Source organism: Dama dama, chromosome 19 (genome assembly GCF_033118175.1).
Source record: "Dama dama isolate Ldn47 chromosome 19, ASM3311817v1, whole genome shotgun sequence".
NCBI classification, from domain to species: Eukaryota; Metazoa; Chordata; class Mammalia; order Artiodactyla; family Cervidae; genus Dama; species Dama dama.
Window position 1 is genome coordinate 416948 of NC_083699.1, and position 18068 is coordinate 435015.

The following is an 18068-nucleotide window of genomic DNA, read 5'->3' on the forward strand; positions in this document are numbered from 1 at the left end:
CTGTGTGGATCACAATAAACTGTGGAAAATTCTGAAAGAGATGGGAATACCAGACCACCTGACCTGTCTCTTGAGAAATCTGTGTGCAGGTCAGGAAGCAACCGTTAGAACTGGACATGGAACAAGAGGCTGGTTCCAAATAGGAAATGGAGTACATCAAGGCTGTATATTGTCACTCTACTTATTTAACTTATATGCAGAGTACATCATGAGAAACACTGGGCTGGAGGAAGCACAAGCTGGAATCAAGATTACTGGGAGAAAAATCAATAACCTCAGATATGCAGATGACACCACACTTATGGCAGAAAGTGAAGAAGAACTAAAGAGCCTCTTGCTGAAAGTGAAAGAAGAGAGTGAAATGTTGGCTTAAAGCTCAACATTCAGAAAACTAAGATCACAGCATCCGGCCCCATCACTTCATGGCAAATAGATGGGGAAACAGTGGAAACAGTGGCTGACTTTATTTTTCTGGGCTCCAAAATCACTGCAGATGGTGACTGCAGCCATGAAATTAAAAGACGGTTACTCCTTGGAAGGAAAGTTATGACCAACCTAGACAGCGTATTAAAAAGCAGAGACATTACTTTGCCAACAAAGGTCCATGTAGTCAAGGCTATGGTTTTTCCAGTGGTCATGTATGGATGTGAGAGTTGGACTGTGAAGAAAGCTGAGCACTGAAGAATTGATGCTTTTGAACTGTCATGTTGGATAAGACTCTTGAGCGTCCCTTGGACTGCAAGGAGATCCAACCAGTCCATCCTAAAGGAGATCAGTCCTGGGTGTTCATTGGAAGGACTGATGTTGAAGCTGAAACTCCAATACTTTGGCCACCTGATGCGAAGAACTGACTCCTTGGAAAAGACTCTGATGCTGGGAAAGATTGAGGGCAGGAGGAGAAGGGGACGACAGAGGATGAGATGGCTGGATGGTATCACCGACTCGATGGACATGGGTTTGGGTGGACTCCGGGAGTTGGTGATGGACAGGGAGGCCTGGCGTGCTGTGGTTCATGGGGTCACAAAGAGTCGGACATGACTGAGCGACTGAACTGAACTGTACTGGTCTCATTATTTTCATTCTTAAACTATGGATTTGTGAGAATAAGTACCTGTTTGCAAAACTACTGTAGAATAAAATCTGAGTCCTCACATTCTGTAGATTTTAGAATTTTCACAATTTCATAATATCCCAAGCATGAAAAATGTTATGTCAGAAGTTCGGGTGCAAAAGTGAAGTGACAGCTGAATCCATGTGTGTACCAGGTAGAATAATGCACTTGTGGACTAAACATATCCCTCATGTTCATCCCTGTCCAGTCTCTTTTGCTGTTTTAAGGTTCTTTCGGTTTTCTCAAATCCAACGGGTATATCATAAGACATAATATCACTTAGTTTTGGAAATGACTGGGCTGTGTGTCCTGGATGAATTAATTATGTTAATTAATTTAATATGGTAACTTCTAAATAATGCCTTCCACTACTCCTAGTATGAAACAAATCATCGAAAATCTTCCAAGAAAATCATATTAATCCTGTACTAAAATAAAAACCTCCAAAAATCATATTATATACTGTGTCAGTGGAATCATAATTACTTCAGGACAAATACAGAACTTCAAATTATAATTGAATTATTATATGTAACAATGTTAATTTAGCAATTAACATTATTAAATGAGAACTGAGGAAATTAAGGCATATATACATATATATCTTATGAGATACCACTGCTGCTCTAACATTTGATAATCATAAACCTCAACCATCAGACAGAAGGAGAAATAGTGTAGAAGACATCCACACTTCATATCACAGTAAAACCTTTTAGACCCATCTTTTAGGGTCCTGAAATTTCTATCTTATTGCATCAAAAATATTGAAGTATAATATGCAAACCAAAGGCAAAAATCCCTAATTTTAAAATTTTGAAAGTTTCTATAACTACTATGCCTATAAAAATAGACATAAACTACATTTGGATTACTTATCTAAATTTACTTAATTGACTAAAACCAAGTCAGTTAAAATTTTTCTGAGTACCAAGATGGGAATATGTCATTAATCATTTTAACAAAACATTACTGCTCTAAGCACAACCCAAGAATTCTATATCCTTAACTTCCTACTAATAAGTGAAAATGAGGTACCGGACTAGGGGGATTAGGAGGAGGGGAGGAATTAGACAGAGCTAGTGGAGAACCAAACACTTGCTGAGGTAAGTCACAAATCAAGCATTTTCCATGTTGCTCAGCTTATGTTTGTAGGCAAAATTTATGCAGCTAAACCTTAAATTTATGTAGGTAAAATTTAAGGTTAACATCCAGGACAAAAGCATTTCATTGATTGAACTGTGGCTCTGGTTAAGGACAAACAGGGAAAACGCAGATGGCTTCAAACCAAGATGCTGGTGAAGATATGAGTACACCGGCACGCATACCAAGACAGTGGATAGAAGTGGGTGGCTGAGGCCGTTATCAATGCAAGGAAACTGATAGGAGGCAGTTTATCGATAAAATACCACTTCCATATTTTGGATTCAAGAGAACAGAACAATTATGCTTAGAACCACATTAGCATAAGATTTCAGAGTCAACCTTGAGAAAACTATAGATATTACATTAACTGGGAGTAACTGAGCAATACAGTTGCTCTAGTATTGCAACTAGTATTCTACAAAACTAGCAAACCAGAGACCAAAGACACACACACTAATCTTTGTGTCAGTTAGCCTACTTTGGTTGCTTTATTTACGCCTAGAAAACCTTTTCTGACAACTCAGAGCTCCCTCACACATTTGTGTTTTTTCCTAAATTCAGAGAGATTAATAGTCAGTGTTATACAGCTCACTAACTGCATGATATGAATAGTTCATGATCCATGCCCTTTGCACTCATGTCCTTGATTCACTGAAAAATATTCTCCTAAACTGATAAATTCAATGAAATTTGTTAAAAGACCATTCTCCTCTCTTTTTAACTTTTTCTTTTGTATTGGGGTATAGCCGATTAACAATTTTAGGTCAGCCATACATATAATGTATCCATTACCCCCTTGTGGCTCAGCTAGTAAAGAATCTGCCTACAGTGCCAGAGGCCTGGATTTGATCCCTGGGCTGGGAAGATCCCCTGGAGAAGGGGAAGGCTACCTGCTCCAGTATTCTGGCCTGCAGAATTCCATGGACTCTATAGTCCATGGGGTCGCAAAGAGTCAGACACGACTGAGCGACTTTCACTCACTCACTCATTACCCCCAAAACTCTCCTCCCATCCAGTCTGCTACAGGGCACTGAGCAGAGTTCCAAACCAGTAGATCCTTGTTGGTTACCGACTTGAAATATAGGAGTGAGTTTGTGTTAAAAGACTATTCTAATGTATCTTTCGTATGTAACAATTAAAATATGGAATTTCAATTATTCTTGCAGCTTATGTTTTTACTAGGTCAGGAAAGACCTTTTTAAAGCAATTATTAAAAACAAAATTTTAAAAATTAAAGGCACATTTGTTAGTACTGATAACTAAAGTGCTTTGGCTTTAAATTTAGCACTATTCAAATTAGTGCTACAGAGTATTTGTGTGTATATAAACACACACACGTGTGTATATATACATACACACACATATGTATTACATTCCTATAAATATATATTTGTTTAATATAAAGCTTGTTGGGTTTTTTCCCCAAGAAATACTGAATCAAGACATACAGCATAGAAGGCCCTATATGAGGCACTATACCAAAATAGAGGAGATGGATAATTAACAAAGTTAAATATAATATCACAAGAACCCTTAGTGCTATTAATAAAAACAGTGGTGCTATAAGAAAGAATTATAGAAGCACTAGTTTGGATGGTGGTGATGGTGGCACTGGGTTTGTTAAGACACGCAGATCTGAGAGCCAAAGGCAGTTTAAAGTCAACCAGGCTAGGGAGGTGTGTGCTTGGGTGGAGAGAGGCATTGAGGCAGGGGGAACTGTATGGGTAGCAGTCCTGTGTCTGGAGGAGGGACCTTGGCTCACTCAAAGTTATGAAGACCTGTAGGTCACAGAGCAAAGAAGAGAGATTATTCAACAAAAGGATGGAGAAGTGGACAGGGACGTTTTTACAGGTTTCGTCTAAACTCTCAAAGGCCAAAGCATTGCCTGTCTTGTCAGATTATTGTTGTTGCTTAGTCACTGAGCTATGCCCTGCTCTTTTGGGACTCCATGGACTATATAGACTTCTAGGCTCCTCTGTCCATGGGATTTCCCAGGCAAGAATACAGCAGTGGGTTGCCATTTTCTTCTCTAGAGATCGTCTCCTGCATTGGCAGACAGATTCTTTACCACTGAGCCACCAGGGAAGCCTCATGTCAGGACAGGACACTTAATTGGTGCTCCTTGATTCAACAATGTATATAGTATTATTTCCCTCCTTTCAATCAGAAAAAACAGCTCCTTTACGAATGTGAAGGCTACTAATCCATGACTCAGCTGTTTTATATGCCACTTCTATCCAGTTGCCGAAACTCACTCATTTCCCATTTCATTTATTTTTCATTTCCTTGTGTTTGTTCAATAGTCAAAGCCCTAGAATTATAATGCTCACCAGGCTGGTAGTAAGAGAAAATTCCAGAAAGATGAAGAGAACCCTGAATCACCTGACAATTCCCACTAAGCAAGTGACACTTGTGCTAACCAAGTATTTCAAATTGCTAAATTAGGAGAATCAGTTATTGCCTTTGGGAAAGTGGCCATGTCAGAATTTTCAGGAGTAACTACCTAAACAACTCCACACGGAGTCAGTGAGCTTAGAGAAGCAAGAACTTGGTCAAATGTCAAAAGTAATAAATCTAACGTTTACTGAGTGATTCTGCAGCGCCACACTCTAGCAATGTTCACACGGACACACGTCAGACCCTAACTCTTGAAACTTTTGATCATTACCCAATTTCAGAGAGGAGCCAAGGAAGGAACATACAGGGAGAAACTGCCTGGGAGTCCACAGATATTAAGTAGTAGAGGCAGGTTCAACTCAGGCAGGTGGACGCCTGAGCTAATGATTTTCGTTTCTATGTGATAAACCACCCATCTTCACAATTCTTCTGGTGTTCCAGGGTGCCTAACATAGTTTTGACTCCAGCCACACTCATTAATGCTTACCTCTGAACGACAGCTAGCAGGCTCTATTAGCCGTCTCTTCTAAGACCCCCAAATACTGGCAGATGCCCGAGCCCAGGTTCTGTCCGTGATCCAGCCCTGCTCCGTCTGCGAAGAGAGGTACTACGTGATGCCCAAGCCTCCAAGGCGGTTTCAGGCAGGAAAACCTTGGAAAGGTCCTGGGAATGGCCGGGATACCACTGGGCCAGGTGGCCCGCCTTCTTGAGCCCCTGCTGTGGTTCCGGGCAGCGTTCGGAGGCCGCTGCGCGCCTGCCCCAGCCCGCGAGGCCGACACGAAGCCCCGCCTCTTGCCCCGCCCCCACCGGCCAGCCTGCTCTTGCGCATGCGTCCTGCCTCGGCCGTGGTTCCGGTTCCAGGGGGTCGGAGCACCCGGCGGAGGTCGCGGGTTTGGTGGTTCTCGTCGTCTGCGGACGGAGTCGCTGCAGGAGGGTGTGAGACGTGGAGGTGAGACCACTGTTCTGGTGAGGCTAGCGGCGCAGGGAGCGTGCCTGCTCCCTTTCTTGACCCCAGCGAGGCTCTAAAAACGTTGGTTCTGAGGCTCAGGGCCTCAAAGAACTGGAACATGAACTCCAGCTGAAACGTGGAAAATGAGTAACAGGAGAGTGGCCGCCTCCTGGGTGGGCTCCCGGTGCCTCCTGAGGGGGGGCTTCCTTGATTATGGCCTTGACTTCCACCCATTAGAATCCTGTTGCTTCAGAACGAGGAACGGGGGTGTTCAGAGTAAAACTAGGGACTGATTAAGCGCACTTTTCCTGGTGATCTCTTTCTTGGTCACGCTCTCTCCCTTCTCTTCTTTTATTGGTGAGGTGAAGCTATTTTTTCTAATTTATAATTTCTTTTTAAATTCAAGTACAGTTGATTTATATTATTGTTTTGATTTCAAGTGTACACCATAGTGATTCAGTTATTTTAGAGATTATACTTCATTAGAGATTATTATAGGATACTGAGTTAGTTTCCTTATGTGTGTATAAGTCGCTTCAGCCCTAGCGGACTCTTTGTGACCCTATGGGTTGTAGCCCACCAGGCTCCTTTGCCCATGGGATTCTCCAGATAAGGATACTGGAGTGGGTTGCCATTCCCTTCTCCAGGGGGTCTTTCTGACCCAGGGATCACACCCGCCTCTCTGAAGTCTCCCGTGTTGCCAGGCGGGCTCTTTGCCGCCAGAGCCACCTGGGAAGCCTGCTCTATAGTACATCCTGTTGCCTATCTATCTTACGTGTAATAAATTTGTATCTGTTAATTGCGTAGTCCTGATTTGTTACACTCCTTCTCCCTCTGCCGTTTGGTAATGGCCAGTTTGTTTTCTATGCCAGTGAGTTTGTTTTTGTTTTGTATATATCGTACATTCATTTGTATTTTTTTTTTAGAGTCCACTTATAAGTGATATTGTATAGTACTTGTTTTCCTCTGTATGACATTTCAGTAAGCATAAAATATTCTCTAGGTAAATCCACATTGTTGCAAACGGCAGTATTTCATTCTTTTTATGACTGAATAGTATTCTCTTGTATATACAGACCACTTTTTCTTACTCTAGTCATATGGATGGATGCTTGTGTTGTTTTTATTTCTTTGGCTACTGTAAATAGTGCTATTGTGAACATTGGGGCGCTTGTATCTCTTCAAATTAGTGTTTCCTTTTTCCCCTAAATATGCCCAGGAGTGGAGTTGCTGGATCAAATGGTAACTTTATTTTTACATTTTAAGTAAGCTCCATACTCTCTTCATAGTGGCCGTGCCACTTTAGGTGTTCACTAGTGGTGTGGCAGGGTTCCTTCTCAGCACCCTCGCCAACATTTGTTCTGGGTATTCTGGCAGGTGTGAGCTGAAACCTCATTGTGGTTTCGCTGTGTATTTCTCTAACAATTGGTGATGTCAAGCATCTTCTCATGTGCCTGTTGGCCATATGTATGTTTTCTTTGGAAAAATGTTTCTTCAAGTCTTGCTCCCCTCTCCCCCCTTTTTTTGATATAATTTGTTTTTTGAATAGAGTTGTATGAGCAGTATATTTTAAATATTAACCACCTTGTCAATTATATCATTTGCAAATATTTTCTCCCATTCTGTAAGTTGGCTTTTTGTGGTGTTGATGCTTTCCTTTGCTGGGTCAAGCTTTTTCAACCTAAGCTTAATTTGCTTTTTTCTATTTGCTTTAGGAGACTAACAAAATGTCACTAGGGTTTATGTCAAAGAGTATTTTGCTTCTGTTCTCTTTTAGGAGTTTTATGGTGTCATGTCTTACATGTAGGTCTTTAAAATAGTTTATTTTTGTGTATGTTTTTGTATATGGTATGAGAGAACATTTGACTTTCATTGTTTTATATTTAGCTGTCATATTTTCCCAGCATTGTTGAAGAGACTGTGTTTTCTCCATTGTATACTTTTGCCTCCTTTGTCATAGATTAATTGACCATAGATGTGTGAGTTTATTTCTGGGAATCTCTATTTTGTTCCATTGATCTATGGGTTTTTGTGCCAAAACTATGCTGCTTTGATTACTGTAGCTTTCTAGTATAGTTTGAGGTCTGGGTGAGTGATACCTTCAGTTGTATTCTTTTTTTCTCAGGTTTGCTTTGGCAATTCAGGATCTTTTGTTGTTTCTGTGAATTTTAGTGTTGTTTGTTCTAGTTCTGTGTCCCTTTAGTGCCTGGAATGCTAATGATCTGTTTAATTATTTTTTTTCAATTTTTCTCTTGCCCTTTCAGTTGGAAGTAGTTCCTCTTTCTTTTCATTTTACTTATTATTATTATTATTTTTTTTTTTTGCTATCTCTTGTCTTGAAGGGGTGATTTTATGTGGGAGCAATCCTGTGTAAACTGAATGTGTCTTTCCTCAAGGTGTGTTGGCAAATATCACCTTGCTAGGAGGTATGGTCTAAAGCCTGTGCAGGGTGTGAGGCAGGACTTCTTTTCTTCTTTGTGGCTGGCACTCACCAGTCAGGGATGAAGTCTGCTCCCCAATTGCTGGAGCAGGCACCCTGAGGCCTGCATTCAAGATGGCTCTGTTCACTTTGAATATTGTTTTGCCCCAGAGGAGAGGAGTGCTAGAGAGATTCATGCACTTATGGAAGTCCAATAGGTTGCCTGTGTAGGTGTCAACAGCTCTGCTCAGACAAAGCCTAGTGATCATGTCCCTTCCCCTCTTGTTGCCTCAGATATGATGCAAGGTTGTGGCTGGAGTGGATATGGCTGGAGCATTCTCTGGGCTCAGGATAGGGCTTAGGACATTGTAGCTGTAGGAATTGAAGTGGCTGTGCTGACATCAGGGATCTGGGCTACTTTTGAGGTGCTGATCAAGCTAACACCAACACTGGTACTTCGCACCCCTAGATCACACCTCAGTCCATCTCTGTGTCCCTCAGTTCAGTTCAGTTCAGTCACTCAGTCATGTCTGACTCTTTGTGACCCCCTGGACTGCAGCTTGCCAGGCCTCCCTGTCCATCATCAATTCCCAGGGTGTACTCAAACTTATGACCATTGAGTCAGTGATGCCATCCAACTGTCTCATCCTCTGTTGTCCCCTTCTCCTCCCGACTTCAATCTTTCCCAGCATCAGGGTCTTTTCCAATGAGTCAGCTCTTCACATCGGGTGGCCAAGTATTAGAGTTTCAGCTTTAGCATCGGTCCTTCGAATGAATATTCAGGACTGATTTCCTTTAGGATGGACTGGTTGGATCTCCTTGCAGTCCAAGGGACTCTCAAGAGAGTCTTCTCCAACACCACAGTTCAAAAGCATCAATTCTTCAGTGCTCAGCTTTCTTTATAGCCCAGCTCTCACATCCATACATGATTACCAGAAAAACCATAGCTTTGACTATATGGACCTTTGTGGGCATAATAATGTCTCCATTTTTCAATATGCTGTCTAGGCTTATCTGTGTCCCTAGATCAGGTTTTTTCCCAAGACTTGTCTCTGGAGGGCCAAGCTGTGGTATGGGATGAATGGAACTGGGTGTACACCCTGTTTGGATTGGAAAGTGGGGAAAGGTGGCAGCTACCAGTACAGAGCTTTCTCTTCCCTGTTTGTTGGTAGGCCAGCACCCACACACTCTTTGTGAGTAGAGTCTGAAATTCGCCAACTTTTCTATCCCTCCCACCAGATTCTCTCATCAGCCAAAGGCACTGGTTTCCCCTGTGTATGGCCCCAGGATGGGATGCCCAGTCTGTGGCTCAAGCCATTCATTGCTTAGAGAAAGGGTCTGCCCATGTGGAGCTTTTCTCCTTTCATAGCTCCCCCAGGGGCAGAGGTCCTGACCCTGTGCCTTTTTTGTGTCCTGCCAGATGATGTTGAAATCTTTCTTGCAGCTTTGGTTGTATAGGAGTTCTTTTTCCTGTTTCCAGTTAGTTTTCCATGAGAATTTTTCCACATGTAGATTTATTTTTGATGTGTTTTGGGGAGGGAGGTGAGTTCCACATCCTTCTACTCTGCCATCTTTATCTGATCCCACTGCCTCCTCCTTTATGTCAAATGATATTTTTAATTAGTTGAAGTGTCAAAGTGACCAGGTGTGTAGAATGTTTAATTTTCTGCCCCAGAGCTGGCACATAATCATGGAATAAATATATTTTTCTTAACTTGAATGGAAATGCCTTCATTGATACTTAACTTTTTTTTTTTTTCGTTTACAAAAGTAACACATGATCTTCTGAATAATAAAGCCAGACATGAAGAAAAAAGGGAAACCCTGTTCTCTCCACCTCCTGTTTTTGTTTTCATTACACTGTCAACAGTGGTTAACAGGCATTCTAAGATTTAACTAAGAGAGGTAGATGGGAGGAGAGAAGAAGGGCCTTGGAAGGGATGGGAATAGAGAGAAAAACTGAGAAAATGAGATGAAAGGAGAAAAAGCAAGGCACTTTGGCCTGAATCCCACCTCATCCACTTACCATATCTATGACATTGTGAAAGTTACCTGCTCATCTCTGTGCCACATTTTTAATGTGTAAAATGAGGATGATAATAGCATCTACTCCATAACATTTTTATGAGAATTAAGAAAAATTAATATGTAAAGGATTTAAATGGATGCCTGTCATACAGTAAGAACTCAATAAATGTTGTCTGTGTAAGATGTATATCACAAAAATGAACATACACATAGTTTTTTTTTTTTTTTTAACGCAAATAGGATTATTTTATACAAACTGTTCTCTGGCAGTGCATCTTAGAAATCTCCACGCCTTTGATGCAGAACTGTATCAGTACTCTAATTATGTAGGCATACTTCATTTTTAATTTTTCACAATTATCAATTATTTTTATAATTTTATTAAGTGATGACTATGCTGTAGTCATTATTCTTGCACCTGTCTTCTGGTGCAGACTACAGAAGACTGTATTATTCCACATACATACCTTGTTATATTGGGCTTTGCAGGTACTGTGCTTTTTACAAATTAAAACTTTGTGGCAACCCTGTGTTGTCAGATGATGGTTAACATTTTGGAGGGGATACATTATTTTTAAATTAAGGTATATGTGTGTGTATATGGTTTTTAGACATAATGCTTTTGCACATTTAATATACTACAGTATAGTATAAGCATAACTTATATGAACTGAGAAACCAAAAAACTTCATGTTATTCACCTTCTTGTGACATTTGCTTTATTGCAGTGAACTGTAACCAAACTCACAGTATCTCTGAGGTCTACCTCTGAAGAAGTGTATAAGAATAAAAAGATCCAATTTATCTCCACAGAACCCCAGGGAGATGAGGACTTAGTGATAGCAAATAAAGAGGAGGACAAAATTGAAGATTAGAATATAAAATGAAGTATGCACAGTAGTCAGAAGGCTATCCACCCACCCTCATTCACCACCTCCATGGAAAGAATGTGGCAATGTTGTGGACTACACTAAGCAAGAGGTGGAAGATTTCTTCCATGTAAAACTGAACAGAGAAGTCTTGGGATTCATTGGGGAAGGAGAGGTTAAAAAGTGACATTTAAATTGGAAGCTCCTGGATCTCTACAGTTTTCCCCTCCCTTCTGCAGAGATGGACTGAGGTGTGGTCTAGGGGTGGGCAGTACCACTGTTGGTGCTAGCTCGGTCAGCACCTCAAAAGCAGCCCAGATCTCTGATGTCAGCACAGCCACTTCAACAGTCAGGAAACTAAACCCCAAGAGAAGCTTCTGCAAATACTGGAGACCTTGGCATCTACCTTGACTACTGCATAATAATCTTAAGAACTGAATGTGTATCCCCCACATTTCATATGTTGAAGCCCTGCTCCCCTAATGTGACAGTATTTAGAGATGGGCCTTTGAAAGACACTAAGGTTTAGATGAGATCATGAGGGTGGGGCCCCATAATGGGCTTAGGATCCTTTTAAGAAGAAGAGAGACAAGAGCTCATTCTCTGTCCTGTGAGGGAGAAAGCTGCTGTCTGCAAGCCAGGAAGAGGGCCCTTCCCAGGAATAAAATCTGTTGACACCCTGATCTTGGACTTCTCAGCTTCTAGAACTGTTGGAAAATTTTTTCTATTATTAAAGCCTCCCAATCTATGGAATTCTGTTACAGCAGACAAGCTGAGTAAAACTGATGTTAAGAACAAAGCTAAACTGCAGGATCCATCAAGAAGGAAAATACGAGATTGCTGCAGATGTAATTGCAGCTTTTGCATTGTTGAAATTTTCCATTTGATATTAGAATACATTCTTAAATGTAGTTATACCTCATTTTAATATGCATTTCTCACTTTATGGTTTTATTTGCTAATGATTTGTTACTTGCTGTGACTTTTATATTTATTTTATACTATAGAAATGATGTTAGACCAAAAGCAAATTCGAGCAGCAGAGACAACTGACAACATCAGCAACATATTAGGTCCAGGTACTGCTAATGAATGAACAGGGCAGCGGTTGCTCACGAGGTTTTGCAGCCGAGATGAGAGCCTTGAAGATGAGGAATGCAGTGCTGGCCGTCAGAAGTCAATAGTGACCAGCTGGGAGCAGTCACTGAAGCTGATCCCCTTACAAGTATGCAAGAAGTTGCCAAATAACTCAGTGTCGACCATTCTACAGTCATTGGGCATTTGAAGCAAATTGAAAAGGTGAAAAAGCTCGATAAGTGGGTGCCTCATGAGCTGACTGCAAATCAAAAAAGTCTTCGCTTTGATGTGTCATCTTTTCTTATTCTACGCGACAACAACAAACATTTGATTGGATTGCGACATTTGACAATAAGTGGATTTTCTACAACTGGTGACAACTATTTCAGTGGTTGTACCAAGAAGACGCTCCAAAGCATTTCCCAAAGCCAAACTTGCACTCAAAAAAGTTCATGGTCACTGTCTGATGGTCTGCTGCCCATCTTATCCACTTCAGCTTTCTGAATCCCAGTGAAACCATTACATCTGAGACGTATGCTCAGCAAATTGATGAGATGCACGGAAAACTGCAGTGTCTGCAGCCAATATTGGTCAACAGAAAGGACCCAATTTTCTCCACAACAATGCCCAACCACACATCAGACAACCAATGCTTCAAAAATTGAATGAATTGGGCTATGAAGTTTTGCCTCATCTGCTATGAGATCTGATCTCTTGCCAGCAAACTACCAAGAGTTCATCAAATCCTGAAGCACAGATTTTTATGCTACAGGAATAAACCAACTTGTTTCTCATTGGCAAAAATATGTTGATTGTAATGGTTCCTATTTTGATTAAGAAAGACGGGTTTGAGCCTTTGTTACAATAAGCCTAGTTAAAATGCATGGTCTGAAACTGTAATTATGTGTGCACCAACGTAGTAATAACTTTCCTAGCAGTATCTAGACAAGTGTTTGATCAGCTAACTAGGGGATGGAAAACTGGGGGAGAAATCTTTGTAATTCTATTTAATCTAGCATCTATTCTGATGGCATTGGTCTTATGCCATCCCAGTTATACGTTTGATTGTCACTCCTGAATATGATATTGACAGCAGTGAAATATGTCAGGTCTCTGGCGATCAGCCCTGTTGGTGTATTCAGTACTTCTCATTGAGGTAGCACCAGTTATTCCCCTGGCATGACTGATGGAGTCCAACCTTGCATTCACAGTCATTTTATCATGTTGACCAGTCCTGATTCCCTGTTGGTCCTCTACCAGAAGTTCTGCAAGGCTCAATCCCTGTCTTGGATGCTAGCCTCTCAAAGATCATTCAAGTTAAACTTTGCCACTTGTTGTGTCTCTAAAAAATGCTTACTTTAAGTTTTGAGATTTGGAGAAATGCCAGTGCTTTTTTCCAGGGCTTAACCTTGGCATCATAGATAATAAATAGATCCACATCTGCAGTAACTTCAGGTGACCCCAAAAGTTCTCAGTATGGTGTGTTATGGAGAGTCCTATTTTGAATTAGAGTCTGTGAAAATTTAGAATCCATTCTTTAGAGAAGAATTGAGGCCTTGAATAACCATAGTAGTTGGCTCAGTGAATTGGGATATGGAAAGATCTCTCAAAATGAGAATGCTGTCTATTAACATAATGTATTGAGCCATTCTTTGCAAAATATTTTGAGGACTCTCCTACAAATTGTCTGCAAGTCTTCAAAGAAGATATGGACCATTTTATTTAAAAAAGAATGAGCTGTGACACAGAGAATATATATTTAGGAGACAAGCTTCAGTCATTCCCTCCCATCCACCCTCCCCTGCTTCTAGGGAAAATAAGCAAAAACACCATCCGGGTTAGTTTTCTGTGGACCCCCGTATCTTGATGTCTCAGTGAGTCGGATGCTGGTGGTAAGCATTCCTTCTCTTTCGCATGCCCAAGACAAACCTGAGTTCCTCTCCTAATAGGATGTTCAGATTCGCATTTCTTCTTAATTCCCATTTTCTCCATGCACCCCTCCCCCCTCATTCTCTTTCTTCTCTAGTTTCCACCTCTGAATTTTTTGTGTTTGAAATTCTGAGAGAATATCTCATTTGATATTTCATACCTTAGTTTATTTAAACTTTGACTATCTATTTTTACCTTGTGTCAGCCCCAAATGTCCTTTTTTTACAAAACTTTTCGTGTTTTATAGATGTGTTTTTAGTCTGAGGTTTTGTATGGGGTGGGAGCAATTCTTCAGTTTTCTCTTCTACCAATAATTTCTGTTTTTTGAATGTTTAGCTTGTCTTTTGTTGAATTTTGTCTGTTTGCCTGAGGCCTTTCTTAAGTGTTGGGTGATTCCTAGATAGTATATATATATATATATATGGTCAGAAGCAGTAAGATAGCAGATTTTAGCAGCAAACTTTGTTGATGAGTTTGCTTCACTGTATGGTTAGTGAATAGAAAGCTGCATTTTTTTTTTTTTTTTTTTCTTCCACATACTCCAAAATCTGGAGTTTTTTTGTTGTGTTTTCTTTGACTATCCAGTTCCTCCAAAGAGCAATTTTCTGACCATCTCACTGTGGTCAGTGAGTGTCACTGTGAAAGTATTGTCATTTTGTATATCTCAGATGAAAGAACATAATTAGAAAGCTCAATGTATTTATAATATAGAGGAAGAATAAGAGAGAGGCTGAGAGAGAAAGACAGAAGAAAATGAAAAGTGGACTTGAACAACTGGTTAGGAGAGGGCCACAGATTTACCTTGTTCATTAAAAAAGGAGGTAACCATTGTGACCAAGGTTAGACTCAAGGACAGACAGGTCCACCTAGTCCAGACGGAATGTACTTCTGCATCTCAGGGTACTAACCTCTTTCTTCAGGCAGGAGTTAAAAGTGCTAATAACTAACTTCCATGCAGTGTCTAATTGCTGAAATCATAGCCAAGAGAGCTTCCCAGAAACACATCCTCAGTCATGTAGTACTTTATCTTGTGTTAGCACAATTGACCAAAATCCTATCCTTCCCTAGGACAGACATCTACAGTACAAACCTTTGCCAGTCATTTATCAGATCCAGGGTTATTTACCAGGTTCCACATATTATTTACCAGTTATATACCAGGTCCAGGAGAGTTCTGACAAAATATGGTCCACTGGAGACGGGAATGGCAAACCACTTCAGTATTCTTGCAATAAGAACCCCATGAACAGTATGAAAAGGCAAAAAGATAGGACAGTGAAAGATGAACCACCCAGGTTGATAGGTGCCTAATATGCTACTGGAGATCAGTGGAGAAATAACTCCAGAAAGAATGAAGAGACAGAGCCAAAGCAAAAACAACACCCAGTTGTCAATGTGACTGGTTATGAAAGTAAAGTCTGATGCTGTAAAGAGCAATATTGCATAGGAACCTGGAATGTTAAGTCCATGAATCAAGGCAAATTGGAAGTGGTCAAACAGAAGATGGCAAGAGTGAACATCAGCATTCTAGGAATCAGTGAACAAAAATGGACTAGAATGAGTGAATTTAACTGAGATGAACATTGTATCTACTACTGTGGCAAGAATCCCTTCAAAGAAATGGAGTAGCCATCATAGTCAACAAAGAGTTTGAAATGCAGTACTTGGATGCAATCTCAAAAATGACAGAATGATCTCTGTTCCTTTCCAAGGTAAACCATTCAATATCACAGTAATCCAACTCTATGCCTAGACCAGTAACACTGAAGAAGTTGAAGTTGTAAGGTTCTATGAAGACCTACAAGACCATTTAGAACTAACACCCCAAAAAGATGGCCTTTTCATTATAGGTGACTGGAATGCAAAAGTATGAAGGGAAGAAACACCTGGAGTAACAGGCAGATTTGGCATTGGAGTACAAAATGAAGATGGTCAAAGGCTAACAGTTTTGCCAAGAGAGGGCGCTGATCAGAGCAAACACCCTGTTCCAACAACACGGGACTCTACACATGAACATCACCAGATGGCCAATACCAAGATCAGATTGATTATATTCTTTGCAGCCAAAGATGGAGAAGCTCTGTACAGTCAGAAAAAACAAGACTGGGAGCAGACTCTGGCTCAGATCATGAACACCTTATTGCCAAATTCAGACTTAAATTGAAGAAAGAGAAAACAGCTAGACTATTGAGGTATGACCTGGATCAAATCCCTTATGATTATACAATGGAAGTTACAAATAGATTCAAGGGATTAGATTTGATAGAGTGCCTGCAGAACTATGGACAGAGATTCGGGATGTGGTACAGAAGGGAGGGATCAAGACCATTCCAAAGAAAAAGAAATGCAAAAAGAAATGCCAAAATGCAAAATGGTTGTCTGAGGAGGTCTTGCATATGGCTGAGAAAAGAAGAGAAGCTAATGCAAAGGAGAAAAGGAACGATATTCCCATTTGAATGCAAAGTTCCAAAGAATAGCAAGGAGAGATAAGAAAGCCTAGCTCAGTGGTCAGTGCAAAGAAATAGAGGAAAACTATAGAATGGGAAAGACTAGAGATCTCTTCAAGAAAATTAGAGATACCAAGGGAACATTTCATGCAAAGATGGGCTCAATAAAGGACAGAAATGGTAGGGACCTAACAGAAGCAGAAGATATTAAGAAAAGGTGACAAGAATACACAGAAGAACTATGCAAAAAAGATCTTAATGACCCAGATAACCATGATGGGGTGATTACTCACCTAGAGCCAGATATCCTGGAATGTGAAGTCAAGTGGGCCTTAGGAAGCATCACTACAAACAAAGGTAATGGAGGTGATGGAATTCCAGTTGAGCTATTTCAAATCCTAAAAGATGATGCTGTGAAAGTGCCACACTCATTATGCCAGTAAATTTGGAAAACAGTGGCTACAGGACTGGAAAAGGTCAGTTTTCATTCCAATCCCAAAGAAGGGCAATGCCAAAGAATGCTCAAACTACCGCACAATTTTCTTCATCTCCCATGCTAGTAAAGTAGTGCTCAAAATTCTCCAAGCCAGGCTTTAATAGTATGTGAACCGTGAACTTTCAGATGTTCAAGTTGGATTTAGAAAAGGCAGAGGAACCAGAGATCAAATTGCCAACATCTGCTGGATAATCAAAAAAGCAAGAGAATTCCAGAAAAATATCTACTTCTACTTTATTGACTATGCTAAAGCCTTTGACTGTGTGGATCACAAGACAATGTGGAAAATTCTTCAGAGATGGGAATACCAGACCACCTGACCTGTCTCCTTAGAAATCTATATGCAGGTCAAGAAGCACTAGTTAGAACTGGACATGAAACAACCAACTGGTTCTGCATTGGGAAAGGAGTACATCAAGGCTGTATATTGTCACCCTGCTTATTTAACTTATCTGCAGAGTACATCATGCAAAATGCCAGGCTGGATGAAGCACAACTGGAATCAAGATTGCCAGGAGAAATATCAATAACCTCACATATGCATATGACATCACCCTTATGGCAGAAAGTGAAGAAGAACTAAAGAGCCTCTTGATGAAAGTGAAAGAGGAGAGTGAAAAAGTTGGCTGAGAAGTCAACATTGAGAAAACTAAGACCATGGCATCTGGTCCTATCCCTTCATGGCAAATAGATGGGAAAACAATGGAAACAGTGAGAGACTTTATTTTTTAGGGCTGCAAAATCACTACAGATGGTGACTGCAACCATGAAATTAAAAGATAGTTGCTCCTTGGAAAAAAAGCTATGGCCGACCTAGACAGCATATTAAAAAGCAGAGACATTACTTTGCGAACAAAGGTTCATGTAGTCAAGGTATGGTTTTTCCAGTAGTCATGTATGGATGTGAAAGTTGTACTATAAAGAAAGCTGAGCACCGAAGAATTGATGCTTGAACTGTGGTTTTGGAAAAGACTCTTTGAGAGTCCCTTGGACTGCAAGGAGATCCAACCAGTCCATCCTAAGGGAGATCAGTCCTGAGTGTTCATTGGAGGGACTGATGCTGAAGCTGAAACTCCAATATTTTGACCACCTGATGGGAAGAGCTGACCTATTGGAAAACACCATGATGCTGGGAATATTGAAGGTGGGAGGAGAAGGGGACAACAGAGGATGAGATGGTTGGATGGCATCACCAACTCG

The 18068-nt window shown here is 40.7% G+C and overlaps 1 protein-coding gene across 1 annotated transcript in view; it reads right to left on the reverse strand.

Moving 5' to 3' along the window:
- LOC133073837 (phospholipid scramblase 2-like) overlaps positions 1 to 5376 on the reverse strand; it is a 43749-nt gene extending 38373 nt beyond the window's left edge. Inside the window, exon 1 of the mRNA XM_061167831.1 lies at positions 5142 to 5376. The gene's annotated coding sequence lies outside the window, so the exon portion shown is untranslated. The remainder of the gene's footprint in view (positions 1 to 5141) is intronic.
- Positions 5377 to 18068: the final 12692 nt, after the last annotated feature.